Genomic DNA, 12,915 nt, shown 5'->3' with positions numbered 1-12,915 from the left:
ACCCCTGCAGTGCAAAGTGCAAATCCTGGCATCTTGAGGACAATCCCTCGCAAGTTGAGGACAATCCCTTACCCGCCGACGACCTTGCAGCTTCAAAGACTCTCGTGACTCTCACCAATGTGATGCTCCGTGGGAGCATACCAAGCCTGCACAGCTTACATGCCTCAGCTTACTCGCCTCAAGTCTAAAGATTATGCACCTCAAGCCTCGAGATTACGGGCCTCAAGCTCTGAAGTGATAATAGGAGACCTTGCACAATTACTCCATCTCTTGGGTTGGCTATTTCTCTAGTCAAATGTCACCTCAATGACAACAATCTTGTGGGTTTACTGCCTTCTATATTTGCCACATCCACATCCTTGCAAAACAACATGTTTTTAGATGGTGTGAATTACCCCACAAGGTTTCTTAATTCATGGGTAGGGAACAATCCCTATGCATCATGGCTAGGTATTACTTGTGATTCTTGACTCTTCACAGAAGAATGTCATAACCATAAATTTGACCAAATCTCACGTAATAGGGATGATTTTGCCAGGTTTGGGAAATTAGACATGCTTGTCAAAGCTCTTAGACGTCAAAAACCTTGTGATTTTGTCGTCATAGAGAATAGCACAATGCAGATTAGACAAAGACGCAAGGGCTGAATGGAGGTGAGAATTTCTCACTCAGCTATCATGAAGTTGAAGCTTGTTCTTGTTAACTACTTTGAGATGTAAGTACTAGGTGGAAGTCTTTCACAATGCTTATAGCATAATCTATGAAGTCATAACTTTAACATTATCCATTTATGCTTCTAGTGAGAAATAGAGATCATCTTAACAACAATGTATGACTAAGGTCCAATCATGAAACCATCTTGACAAAAATGTACCTTACACTAACATAATAGGAGATAGAAAGGATTCTCGCATGCTAGTCTGGGCTACAAATCCTCAATATCCTGCTTGTTTGTACAAGATGACAATGCCATATGTCAAAGATAGAAGTGTCATTAGGAAGAAAATGGAGTCTAGGAGGGCCTCTTTATTTGGCAATTTAAGAGAGTCAAACCTTTAGTATTAAGAAAGCAATCAAAGGACGGCTTTTGAATTCAAATAGCTAAAACGGCTAGTTTATTTAAATTCAAAAATTTCCCCCAAAATAAAATTTAAAATCTAACAGGCAAAAGTATATCATGTAGCATACCTAGGGAAAGAGCTCGGCGTGTAGATTCTAGATCTATAATCTCCACTCAAATATAATATCATATGTAGGAGTTATGGAAGGCCGAAAATCTAAAAGTTGTCCACCCCCTTTTTGGGGAGGAAAGTGCATCCTTTGACCATCCTTGTACCTCTCTTACACACCCACCATTCTTGCACACATGGCATACATCTATTCGTCAAAATGTTAATCACCTTATAATCTCATGTCAAATAAAGAGGCCCTCCTAGACCCCATCCTCTTCTAATGGTAAGTTCCTCATAATAGGGACAAAGTAAGTGCCCTTCTGGCTGGCTTAAACATAGTGAATAGTGTTGATAGGAATATAAATTCCGAAGTAAATCCGATTGTTATTTGGTAAGGACATCAAAATACAAAATACCAAATGTGAAAGCATGGCTAGGATAGATAAGAAAAAGATCAATACTCAAAAGATTTTGCTCAAATTGATGATGTTGCAAGCGTGCATGACGCATCTTTTCCAACCGTCTTCTATGAGCAGTAGCATGGATTGGTTGATCCATGTGAAGTGTCTTGTAGACAAGTCCTCTCAAAGAACCCCCTTCCCATAATACTAAACGCAAGCGATTTTCAAATTGTTGTTTTTCCCAATTCCGCCTTGCTTGTTTTGCTTGTTGAGCGTATTCTCGCCTCTAACGTGATGTCTCCTTCTCTGCAAGTGCTTGTTTTTTCTTTGCCTCTTTTTCTAGTCTCCTTTCCTCCTTCGCCTTTGCTACTTCCTCTTTCTTTGTGTCCTTGGCCTTCATGCTCTTGATGTATTGTGTTGAAGTAAGTATCAAACTATTTGTAAAGTCAACGAATGGTTCTCTATTCACTTGCCTGATGCAAACTTCAGTCGGGGGAATACGTAGAAGTTCAATCACGTGTTCCCTTTCCTCAGTATGCAATGGAGGTGGAGTGTTTTCACTTGCAAACTGGATTGCTTGTTGTTCAAAGTTGATCCCCAATGAAGCTGATCTAAAATGCTACGAGAGATGTATGTGAGAATTGTCTGGTCCATTTGGTTGTTGATTTTCCCTTAAATTTGATGGCTAGCTTCCAAAACTTGTTGACTACACCCTTTCCTGAGTGGTCAATGGAGGTGGAGTGTTTTCACTTGCACCATGGCTTGCTTGTTGTTCATAGGTTGATTCCCAGTGAAACTGATCTGAAATGTTGAGAGCGATGTATGTGAGAATTGTCTGGTCCATCTGGTTGTTAATTTCCCCCTAAATCTACTGGCTAGCTTCCAAAACCTGTTGACTGCACCCTTTCCTCAGTGTTCAATGGAGGTGGAGTGTTTTCACATGCACCCTGGCTTGCTTGTTGTTCATAGTTGATTCCCAGTGAAGCTGATCTGAAATGCTGAGAGAGATGTATGTGAGAATTGTCTGGTCCATCTGGTTGTTGATTTTCCCCTAAATCTACTGGCTGGCTTCCAAAACCTATTGACTGCACCCTTTCTTCAGTGTTCAATGGAGGTGGAGTGTTTTCACTTGCAAACTGGCTTGCTTGACGTTCATAGTTGATCCCCAGTGAAGCTGGTCTGAAATGCTGAGAGAGATGTATGTGAGAATTGTCTAGTCCATCTGGTTGTTGATTTTCCCCTAAATTTTTTGGCTGGCTTCCAAAACCTGTTGGTGACTGATTTTCGCACAATTCCTCATCTTTCTCCAAGAGTAGTGTATAACTCACTAAATTAGTTGTTTCATGTTGTTTAGGATTAGGCATGTCCAAGCGTCGTAACATGATCTCTTGCAAATAAGTTCTTGTCAAATTGAACTGCCAAATCATTCAATGCTAAGATAGCCTCATCCTCAATATTTCCGTGTACTGGGGTTGACTGCACTTGAGATGTCTTCTTCGATAGCTGAACTAGGATCATGAGTCAAATTGGTGTGATTGCAAGGCATGCCTTCAAATACCACAACAAAGGATTTAGAGGCCAAATCCTTGTCGCTCAAAAGCGCAGCCGCTCTAATGTTGGACTCAGTAAAGGAAGAGGAAATGGCCCTTGCCACTATTGAAGCCAACACTAATTTTGTTGCCTGTTTTGAACCTGTCCTTTGTTGCCATATGTCCCTTTCCTTGCGAAAGTGAGTCTTCAATGACTTGAAAATAAAGACATCCAAAGGTTGTAGTTTATGTGATGTGTGTGTAGGTAACGTAAGTATGTCCCATATTCTTGAGCTTTGGTAACAACTTCCAATGACACATGACTCCCATGACCATCTGAAACTAGAAGATGCCTTCTACTTTTCCCTATGCTTTCAATAATTTCTTTCTCAAAGTGCTTGAGCCATGATTGAAATAACTCACCTGTCATCCATGATTTCTTCTACATAGCCATTACAGCCCCTTCTTCACAATCCTCTATATAGTTGCCAGTCGCTCTGATTCCTTAAAGATGTGGAATGATGGAATAGCTTGACCTGCAGCATTAACACAATATAACACATTCATCCCTCTCTAGAGTCACATGTAATTCCATAGACAGCTTTTGAACCCTTTCTTGCAAGAACTTTCATCCCCTTGTCCCTAGACCCTTGAAAACATGTCTCATCTGCATTCCAAATATTGATTGGCGAATAGTTATGCTCGTCGTACAATTTTTGAAGATTGTCATGAAGTGACTTAATTATCTCTGGTCTAAAGCGTGTTGCTCTTGATTGATCAAGACCCTCTGAAACACAAAAAACCAATTCTGGATGGCGTTTTTGAAAGCTATCGCACCAGCTTTTACCTGGAATTCCATTTGAAAATAGTGTGTGCCTGGTTTGGCATATTTCTACCACTTTGAGTTTCACATCTGGAACGGATACACCATGCCCTGACTCACACTTCATGAATATCCACTTGAGTAATGCATCCTCCTCTTCTCTTGTCAATTGAGTTGGGGGGGGCCTTCTTCTTGGTTTGAGTTCTCCCCTCTTCTCAATTGGAAATGGTTGTTCGACTCATGCCAAATTGAAGGGAACATTTTTTTAGGGAGAGAGCATTATCCCGTGCCTTGAGAGATTTTGTCATGCCTTCCTCCGTCCATGTGAGTTGTGTGCACTTTGTAGGCTGCTTTGATGGTGGTTTTTGTGCTTTATCTGGAGGAGTACTTTCTGGTGTGCAGGGGTTCTGATTGTTGCAATCCTTGGCTTTGGAAACGTAGGCTTTGCCAAGAGAGCTAGTGGAGGTTGCTTGATTTGCTTGGGACTTTCTAATCTAGCCTTCAAAGATGTCTTTGTTGAAGTATCATCATTGCATTTTGACTCCCTTGAGAACAACTTTGTTGGTGTTTGCATACCAAGTATGTGACATGTGCTTGTTGTTGTGCCTCTAGGTGGCAAGATGGTTTGTTTCCTCTTTTCCATCTTGCTGTATACAATAGCAGGTCTGAATTAGAACAAGGCTTCGTCAATAAGCATGTAAGTCCGGACAAGATAAAATATTTAGTATGGGTTTGCTGATTAGCGTACATGAGCTGAGCTAATTGAATATTATAACTCGATGAGATGGAAATAATCTCTCGAGATAAGATGAAATGATGCAACCAATAAACATCTGTTTTGTTGAATTACACTCTTTTGTTAATATCATGTGATATGATGCTTGAGAAATGAAACAACTCACAATATGAAGTGGTTTGAAAAATACTTGACAAATATTTGCAAATGGTTCAAATACCTGGGAAAGCTGAGTGCACTACTTAGGTATGTCTTCGAGTAAACGCGAGTACTCCTTCACTGAGAATTTTCTTTTTGGGGTAGGCTTTTGTGGGCTGGTTTTAGGACTCGGTGCCTTTGCAGAAGTGATTGTAGTGTCTACTTTTGGGGAAATGAATGGAGATTTCTTGCGAGGGATTTTTCACATAAAGACAGGTATCACATGTACTCGGCCACAATAGCAAAATCGTCCACCTCCCCTGTGTAGTAAAAGAGATGTGCAAAGCAACCCTTCAAGCGTAGGATGTCATTCTATAAGGCAAGACTTGCACTCACATGGAGGGATGTTAGCCATAAGATAGACTGGGGAATTCTTTGAGGGAAGTTGTGTAATCTCTGTGTATCTGATGGGGGGCTACAAGCCTAGTTGTATGCAGACCTTTGGTGTGTGAGGTTAAGTGATGACTATGGTTGTGTGCACACTTCAGTGCAGTCTACTGTGTGTTATTTGCTAAGATGGGTGTTAAGATAAGCATGTGTGCAGGTATTCTCTAAGGTAAGTCATGTAGGCTCTGTGTTTCTAATGGGATATATGAGGTAAGAAGAGGATTTTGGTTGTGTGTAGACTCCTTAGTGCAGCGTACTGTGCTTTATATGTTGAGAGGGTGTAAATCTGAGGATAAATAGGCGTGTGTAGATGTTTGGTTGTTTTGTGTAGGACTGGTGTTAAACTAATGCTATGATAGTTGATAAGTTGTGTGGTTATGATCTGCAACTGATACTTCTTGATTGTTTGCGGAGGAATTTGTTTCTGTGCAAGAAGTGGATTGTTAATGAATAGCACATTGCCATGATGAAGATGACTCGATTTGGATATAGAGGGCGGTAAGCTATTTTGAGGGGACTCCTATTGTATGATGAATCTGATGTCATTGGTTTTAGTGACGCACAAGACCTAGAAGTGTGCACTTGGGATTTGTAATTTGGAAAATTTGCCGCATTTTGAAAGTAACCTTGTTTTGGTATCTTAAATGTCTTGTTGTGGTCTTTACTTGTTTCTAACAAGTGTCCTTGTACTGGTACCCTCAATGCTTTTGGCCCCTTTACCCTACATACTTAACGTTCTTCTTAGTTAAGTCATGTAGTCGTCTTGCTATTTGAGAGAATTTTTCTATGAAGCATCTATAGTGTGCGCACATACCAATAAAGCTTCTTAGCTCATGAAGATTACTTGGATTAGGCCATGCTTTTATTACCTCTTACTTTGATGGATCCATACGGATACCATTTCTCCCTCAATGCTTGAAAAATCACTTGGAGATGCTGCTTGGGTTCCTCCAAAGACTTGGAGTAGATGATGATATCATCAAAGAACTCCAGTGAATTTGTGATAGGGCCTAAATATTTTCTCCATTAAACAATTGAATGTGGTTGGTGCATTAGTCAAAAGCCAAAAGGCATGACTGGTTATTCATAGAGACCAACCATTGTGCGAAACATGGTCTTTAAGATATCTTCATCCACTATCCATATTTGATGATAGCCACTTTTAAGGTCAGTCCTACTAAAGTAGGTAGAGCCTTGTAGCTTATCAAATAGATCTTCTACCCAAGGCACGGGAAATCTGGTTTTGATAGTGATATGGTTTAGTGTTTAATAGTCCACACACATATGATATGTACCATCTTTCTTTTGCACTAAAAGGACTGGAGAACAAAAGGGAGAGGAACTAGGTCTCACCATCCCTTTGTCTACCAATTCTTATACTTGCCTCATGATCTTCTCTTGTTGAGCTTGTGAGGCTCGATAAGGAGGCTTGTTAGGTGGTGAGCTTCTTGGAAGGAGCTCCAATGCGATGGTTATTATCCCCTCGTTTTGGAGATAAGTCCATAGGGATATCATCAATGAGCACATCTTGGAATTAGACAAGTCTAACCCTTCTTGATTCCTACCATTTATATTTGATGAAACATTACGATCGTTTAGAGTCTCTTTGACAAAAATCATGTACGCAAAAAATGAGCTCTTCATTGATTTATCAAAAGCAAGAGGATTTACAAGTGGAATAGTGCGACCACGCTCACTAGCATCTATATACATGTTCTTTCCCCTGTAGGTGAAGTAGATTCTCCTTTTAGGGAACTTCATATTTACAAACATGCGATGAAACCATCGTGCCCAAGGATAGCATCCTCATGTTGGAGAGGAGGGATGAAAAATTATTCTTTATTGACATAGCTTTGGACATGAAGCCTCAACTTCCAAATCAAGGGAATAACAGAGGCTTGTTGTCCCTTGAAAGTTCTGTCAGTCATTACCATATCTCCCATCTCAAAGGCTTGAATGCCCAACTTGGTGGCCAACTCCATTGATATGAAGTTGTGAGTAGACCCAGGGTCAAACAAGATGAAGGCATCATGCTCTCTTACCTTCCCCAAGGATAGGAAAGTGATGATGCTTTGCAATGAACACTCCTCTTTTGGAGCTTCGATGGTGGAGGCCCTCTGAGTCTCATTGCGAGCATTCTTCTTGGGGTAAGAATGATAGCCATGTCCTTGCTCCCCATACTTGAAACACAAATGGTCTTTGCAAAAATCTTCAAGCTCTTTAGGAGAGAGTTTGTTTTTGCCTTTGTAAAATCCCTTCTCCTTGGACCGATTGTTGTTGTTGTTGTTGTTGTTAGAAGTGCCTTGGGAAGAATTTTGAGCATTGGTTTTCCACTTGCATCATTTTTGTCTTTGTTTTCCATGGGATTGACATTCCGTCTAGCCCCTTGATTTGAAATTGATGCGTGAAGCAACCATGGTGTGATGGATTACTTTGTTGATAGAACCAGACTGTTGAGAGTTGATATATTTGGCCATCTCTTCAGGTAATCCCACATAGAATTGCTACTTTTTCTCGGCAAAGTCTATCTTTTGAAAGATAGTAGCCTTTAGATGTAAATCCCAAAACTTGTCTACATACTTGTGGATAGACTCATGAGAGAGAAGCATCAATCTGCACCAATCGGTAAGCGCTTTGTCCTTTGCATCGCTTGTAAGAAAATGCTTCATGATGGAAACTCGTAGAGTTTCCCATGTCTTTGGGGCTTCTCCATTGCCATGAAGGCTAGCCCACCATTGACGAGCTGATTTTTGGAAGTAAATAGCTACATGGTGTGGCTTGGAGGACTATGTGAAGCCCTCGTCTCCAAAAGCCGCATCAAATTGTTGGATGAAGGCCAACACTTTGTTGGTAGCACCAAAGGTGCCATCATAGGTGAGAAAAGAGATACTCTTTCCTCTCTTCTTGAACTTCTTAAACTTTTGTGACCTTCTCCATGCAGGATATATATATATGATTTGTGATGTCCTCCCCTCCCATATTCTCTAGGAGAATAGCCATCGCTTTCATCAGAAGAGAAGGAAGGTGAAGAAGAGGGACAAGTGGTTGACCTCTTTTAACCCTTTTCTTCCTTTTTTTCCACTCTTCCCTTTTGGAATGACGAGGAGAAGGATTGTGTGTTGATCTTTTCCTTTTGGGAGGAGTGAATGATCGTTTAGACCGCCATCTTCATGGAGCCACATCTTCAGAAGAACTTAAAGTTTCATTGCTTTCTTGCTCTTTGGATTTCTCCTCTCTTATGGGAGAGAGTCTTCTTTTGGGGGTCTCTTCAAGAGGCCTCCTAAGTTCTCTCTCCTCTTGGAGAGGAAGAAAATCCCATAAGCGCGAAGTTGTTGAGTAACTTTGGCTTGCAAAGCAGGGTTGCCCATAGCTTGCTACAACCTAGTTATGAGATAATTTACAAACATGGGGGCATCATCTTAAGCACCTTCAGGTGCAAAATCAAAGCTATCTATGTTCATTCTACTCTCTTGGTTATATTCAGCCATGTTAACAAAATTCATGTACATACTTAGTGTATGCTTTGGTTGTTCAAAACCTTAGTTGCCACTCCTTTTATCCTTTTAAAATCAGCTCTTAAGTATCTACACCCACGGCTCCAAGTCGTTAATTATAGAGAGTAGTGGAGTAGGTCTAACATAGCAGATTTGCCGAGGGCTAGCTCCTTTTGGACTTCTTATGGATCAATAATGGTAAAGCCGTAGATTAATCTAAAAAGACTCCATTATTAATTCCAAAGCTACCAAGGTGTGCACCATATCCCACATAGTGCACTCAACAAAACCAATAATAGATCTTAGTTACAATTACCCTAATATAATTAACAAAATCAACCATTTATAGGCTAATTAAGGACCTCTCTTCTTAAGCAAGAAAAGAGAAACCAAATGCTCTGATACCAATGTAATGGAATTGGCCTATTAACTTGAGAGTAGCAAAAAGTAGAGAGAGTACTTTTGTGAAATTAATTTGTGAGCATAGCAGGTGAACATAATTGATGGTATCAACATAAACATAGAATTTAGTTAACTTGGCATGAACGATACTTTTGCAAGAGAGAGAATTTAGAGAACATGACAACAGTTGAGGACCGGATTTATGTGGAGCCGGTCCCCCCTCCAATAGGCATTTGTATTATAATTTCTCCCATCAAGAGAGACTTGTTACAATACAATCTATGTGTTCCTTGTGACCTAGGGGATGCAATGAAGATGGAAAGCTTCATACATCACGAGCATAACATAAACTTTGAGGAAATCATTAACTATCCCAAGCCTTAGTCCCAAGACCTCAAACACCTTTGAAGGTGATGTCTATTTATTAGGTAAATCATCCAAAGACTTGACTTAACCTTTGTATTCAATCTAATTTCTATTTCTAACCCAACTAAGGTTAAATTTGTAGTCCTAGATGGTACTTTCTTGACCTAGTAATTTTCTATTTTCTAATATGGGTAAGATAACTTTATCATAGCTTCCTTAAGGGTTTTCTTAGCTTTTTTAATTTTCTTTTAAATTTTTACATCTTTTTCCTAATTTCTCGTCTTTAGTAAGCTTGAAATCTACTTAATTTAGGCTTAATATTTATTATTTTCATTATCTCTTAAAGATTGAATTTCCTCAACTTCATGTCAATGGTATATTCTTTTAGTAATTTTCCTAGAGACTTTTAGCATTAATTTTAATTTATCTTAATTAATGTTTAGCTTAAAATAGAATTTTTAATCTATTATAATTACTTAAACTAATTAAAAATTATACTATGATTATCATAGCTAGATGATAATTTTTTCTAATTGTGGTAATTACCTTGTAATTATCAAACTTAATTAGTAAAATCAAATTTTTTTTATTTAATTAAATAGCTAGATTAACTTTATGATCATGAGCTACTTATCATCGCTTATTTATAATGTTTACTAACTCAGATAGTTATCTTATAATTATCTAAATTGATTAGCTAGTTTCCCCATTTTATTTTTAGCTAAAATTAGTCTATTTTGATTGAATGAAATAGCTAAATTAAATTTTTGATCATAAGTATAATTATTATAGCTTACTAATGATGTTTACTAACTCTTTAAATATCTTATAATTATCTAACTTAATTAGCTATTTTTTACCTATTTATTTTTAGCTAAAAGGAATTAATTTTGACTTAATTAAATGCTTTTTTTTAATCATACTCTAATTATCACAACTTACTTATGATGTTCACTAACTCTTCTAAATATCTTATAATTATCTAACTTAATTAGCTAATTCCCCATTTTATTTTTAGCTAAAATTAGTTTATTTTTACCTTATCAAATAGCTAGATTAGTTTTCTAGTCAAAAGATAATTACCACAGCTTACTTATGATATTTAATAATGCTAAAAAATATCATATAATTAACTAACTTGATTAGATAATTTTCCCCTTTTATTTTCAGCTAAAATCAATCTATTTGGCTTAATTTTTTAGTTAGATTAACTTTTTGATCATAAGCTAATTATCATAGCCTACTTATAATGTTAACTAGCTGTGATAAATATCCTATAGTTATCTAACTTGATTAGCTATTCTCCTAATTTTAGTTTTTACTAAAATTTATTTATTTTAGCTTAATTAGATAGCTATATTAAGTTTCTATTAATGAGATAATTACCATGTGTTATTAAAAATATTCTCTAACTCTAATAATTATGTTGTGATTTGTTAAGTGGTTTTAATAAATGTCCCATTAGTTTTATAGCTAAAAACAACTAATTTCTATCTAAATAATTATAGAAATTAATTAAAAATTATAATATAATTTTTTAAGCTTATTAACAGTATGAATAATCTTTGATAATTATCTTAGAACTGGCTAAGCTTGTTTAATGTAATTTCTATTAATTATGGCCAAAATTAATGAATTTAAGCCCTAATTAGGGTCAAAATAATTAAGTAGATTATTAATCTTCATCAAGATTAAGTAATCAACAAATAAATAATGTATAATAGAGTATTAATAGTAGATAATAATCTAATATTCTTTAATTAATATACAAATTAAGAAAAGATAGATCTAAATTGCTAATTAATTGAGATTAGCATAATTACCTTGCTTAATCACTTGGATTTTGCTATGTAAGTGATTTTTGTGAAGTATATCTCTTTCACGAGAGATATCTTTTCAGGATTTCAATTATAATTTATTTGTGAAGTGGTAGGGCCTATTTATAGTTTTTCTGGGCATTTTAGAACTTTCTTGGGCTGGCTTAGGTAGTTGCATGCAATTGAGGCAGCTCATAGGCTCAAGAAAGCACCATTTGCTACTAATTTTGTGCCTAACATCTCCTATTATCTCCTCCCATAGCCTGGCTGATTTAAAAATCAACCCTGTTAATTTTCTAGGCTATTTTCATAAATATCTAGAAAAATATATGGGAGGCCTTAGTAAAAGTCTATGCTTAAATGATTACTGCAACCATCTAATTTTTCTTAGCAAATTAATTGACATTGAATCTTTTGGAGCGACTAGCAAGGTCAATTTTTGTCCCAGCTTAATTCTGAAAATTTTTAGCTCTGGGTTTGTGTGCTTAAGATTCCAAAAATACCAGTTTTAATTGCATTCTAATTTTAATTCAAATGCTTTCTCCTAAAGATTTGAGTTCATTTCCCTGCAGCTAGAAAGGGGAAAACCTTACAATCACCCCAACTTAAGAATTTGAGATGCCCTCATCTCCACCAAAATTGGGAAAATTTCATTTTTCCAAGTGTCATCTTTGGTGGGATAATCTTTCCACTTTACCAAGTGTTCTTGATTACTCTATTTCTAAGAGTTCTCTCTCTTGTTTCAAGGATACAATCTTGTTGGAGATTCCACAATTCCTTACTTCACTATTACTAATTACTTATTACTCAATTTTTTCCAAGAAACTCTCAGTGTTGAGACCATCTTAAAAACCTTTACAAACCAATTGTATCATCTCAAAAATCAGGTTAAATCCATTCCATAAAAGATCCATACATCCACCTTGTCAACATGAATTTGTTCAATCTAATTGATCATTCAGAGCAATCAATGGTTAACAAGTATTGTGTATTCGAGCTTTTCCAATCTGAGCGTGCTTGATGTCTTCTTGCCATTTTGAGCAATTTGCGTTCGGCACAATCTTCCACCATTGCACCAGAGGTACCCACTGGTTGACCAACAATATTTAAAGGGTTTTAAGAGGCATCATTCCAAAAGTTCTTTTGGCTTCCTATTACTCTCGTGCATCAATACTTCCATATCTATGTCATTTTCAAGGAAGGCTATCTTGTGCACAAGGAATGCGAGTTGGTTTTTGAATAACTATCTCATTCCTAAGATTCAAATTCTTCCTTCCTGTCGAGAACCTCTTTCTCATTTGCTAGATCTACCCTTAATTTCTTGATTGAATGCTAACTTCACTTTATATTTCTTAAGTAATTTGGGAAATAAAAATAATATACCAATATAATATATAAGTAGCTCAAAGTTTTACATTATTGATTTATAGTGGTTTACAAAACTGCCTATTGTTGTTGGTGAGCTCTAGGATTGCTAATTGTGGCCAAGGGAGTGGCTTTTTCATCTTCCTCATTCATTAAGGTTGGTTCTCCCATGATTGCATAGGCTCTATCTCCTCTTGCTCTTCCTCTACCTCATCCTCCATTTCT

At 37.1% G+C, this 12,915-nt stretch overlaps 1 pseudogene; it reads right to left on the bottom strand.

Moving 5' to 3' along the window:
- Nucleotides 1-2,245: 2,245 nt before the first annotated feature.
- On the bottom strand, nucleotides 2,246-3,119 carry LOC147429912 (uncharacterized; annotated as a pseudogene).
- Between the last annotated feature and the right edge of the window lie 9,796 nt (nucleotides 3,120-12,915).

This window comes from Adiantum capillus-veneris, chromosome 22 (genome assembly GCF_014529385.1).
Source record: "Adiantum capillus-veneris isolate H3 chromosome 22, ASM1452938v2, whole genome shotgun sequence".
NCBI lineage: Eukaryota > Viridiplantae > Streptophyta > Polypodiopsida > Polypodiales > Pteridaceae > Adiantum > Adiantum capillus-veneris.
The sequence above is the reverse complement of the archived record's forward strand: the minus strand, read 5'-3'. Positions and strand labels throughout refer to the sequence as shown.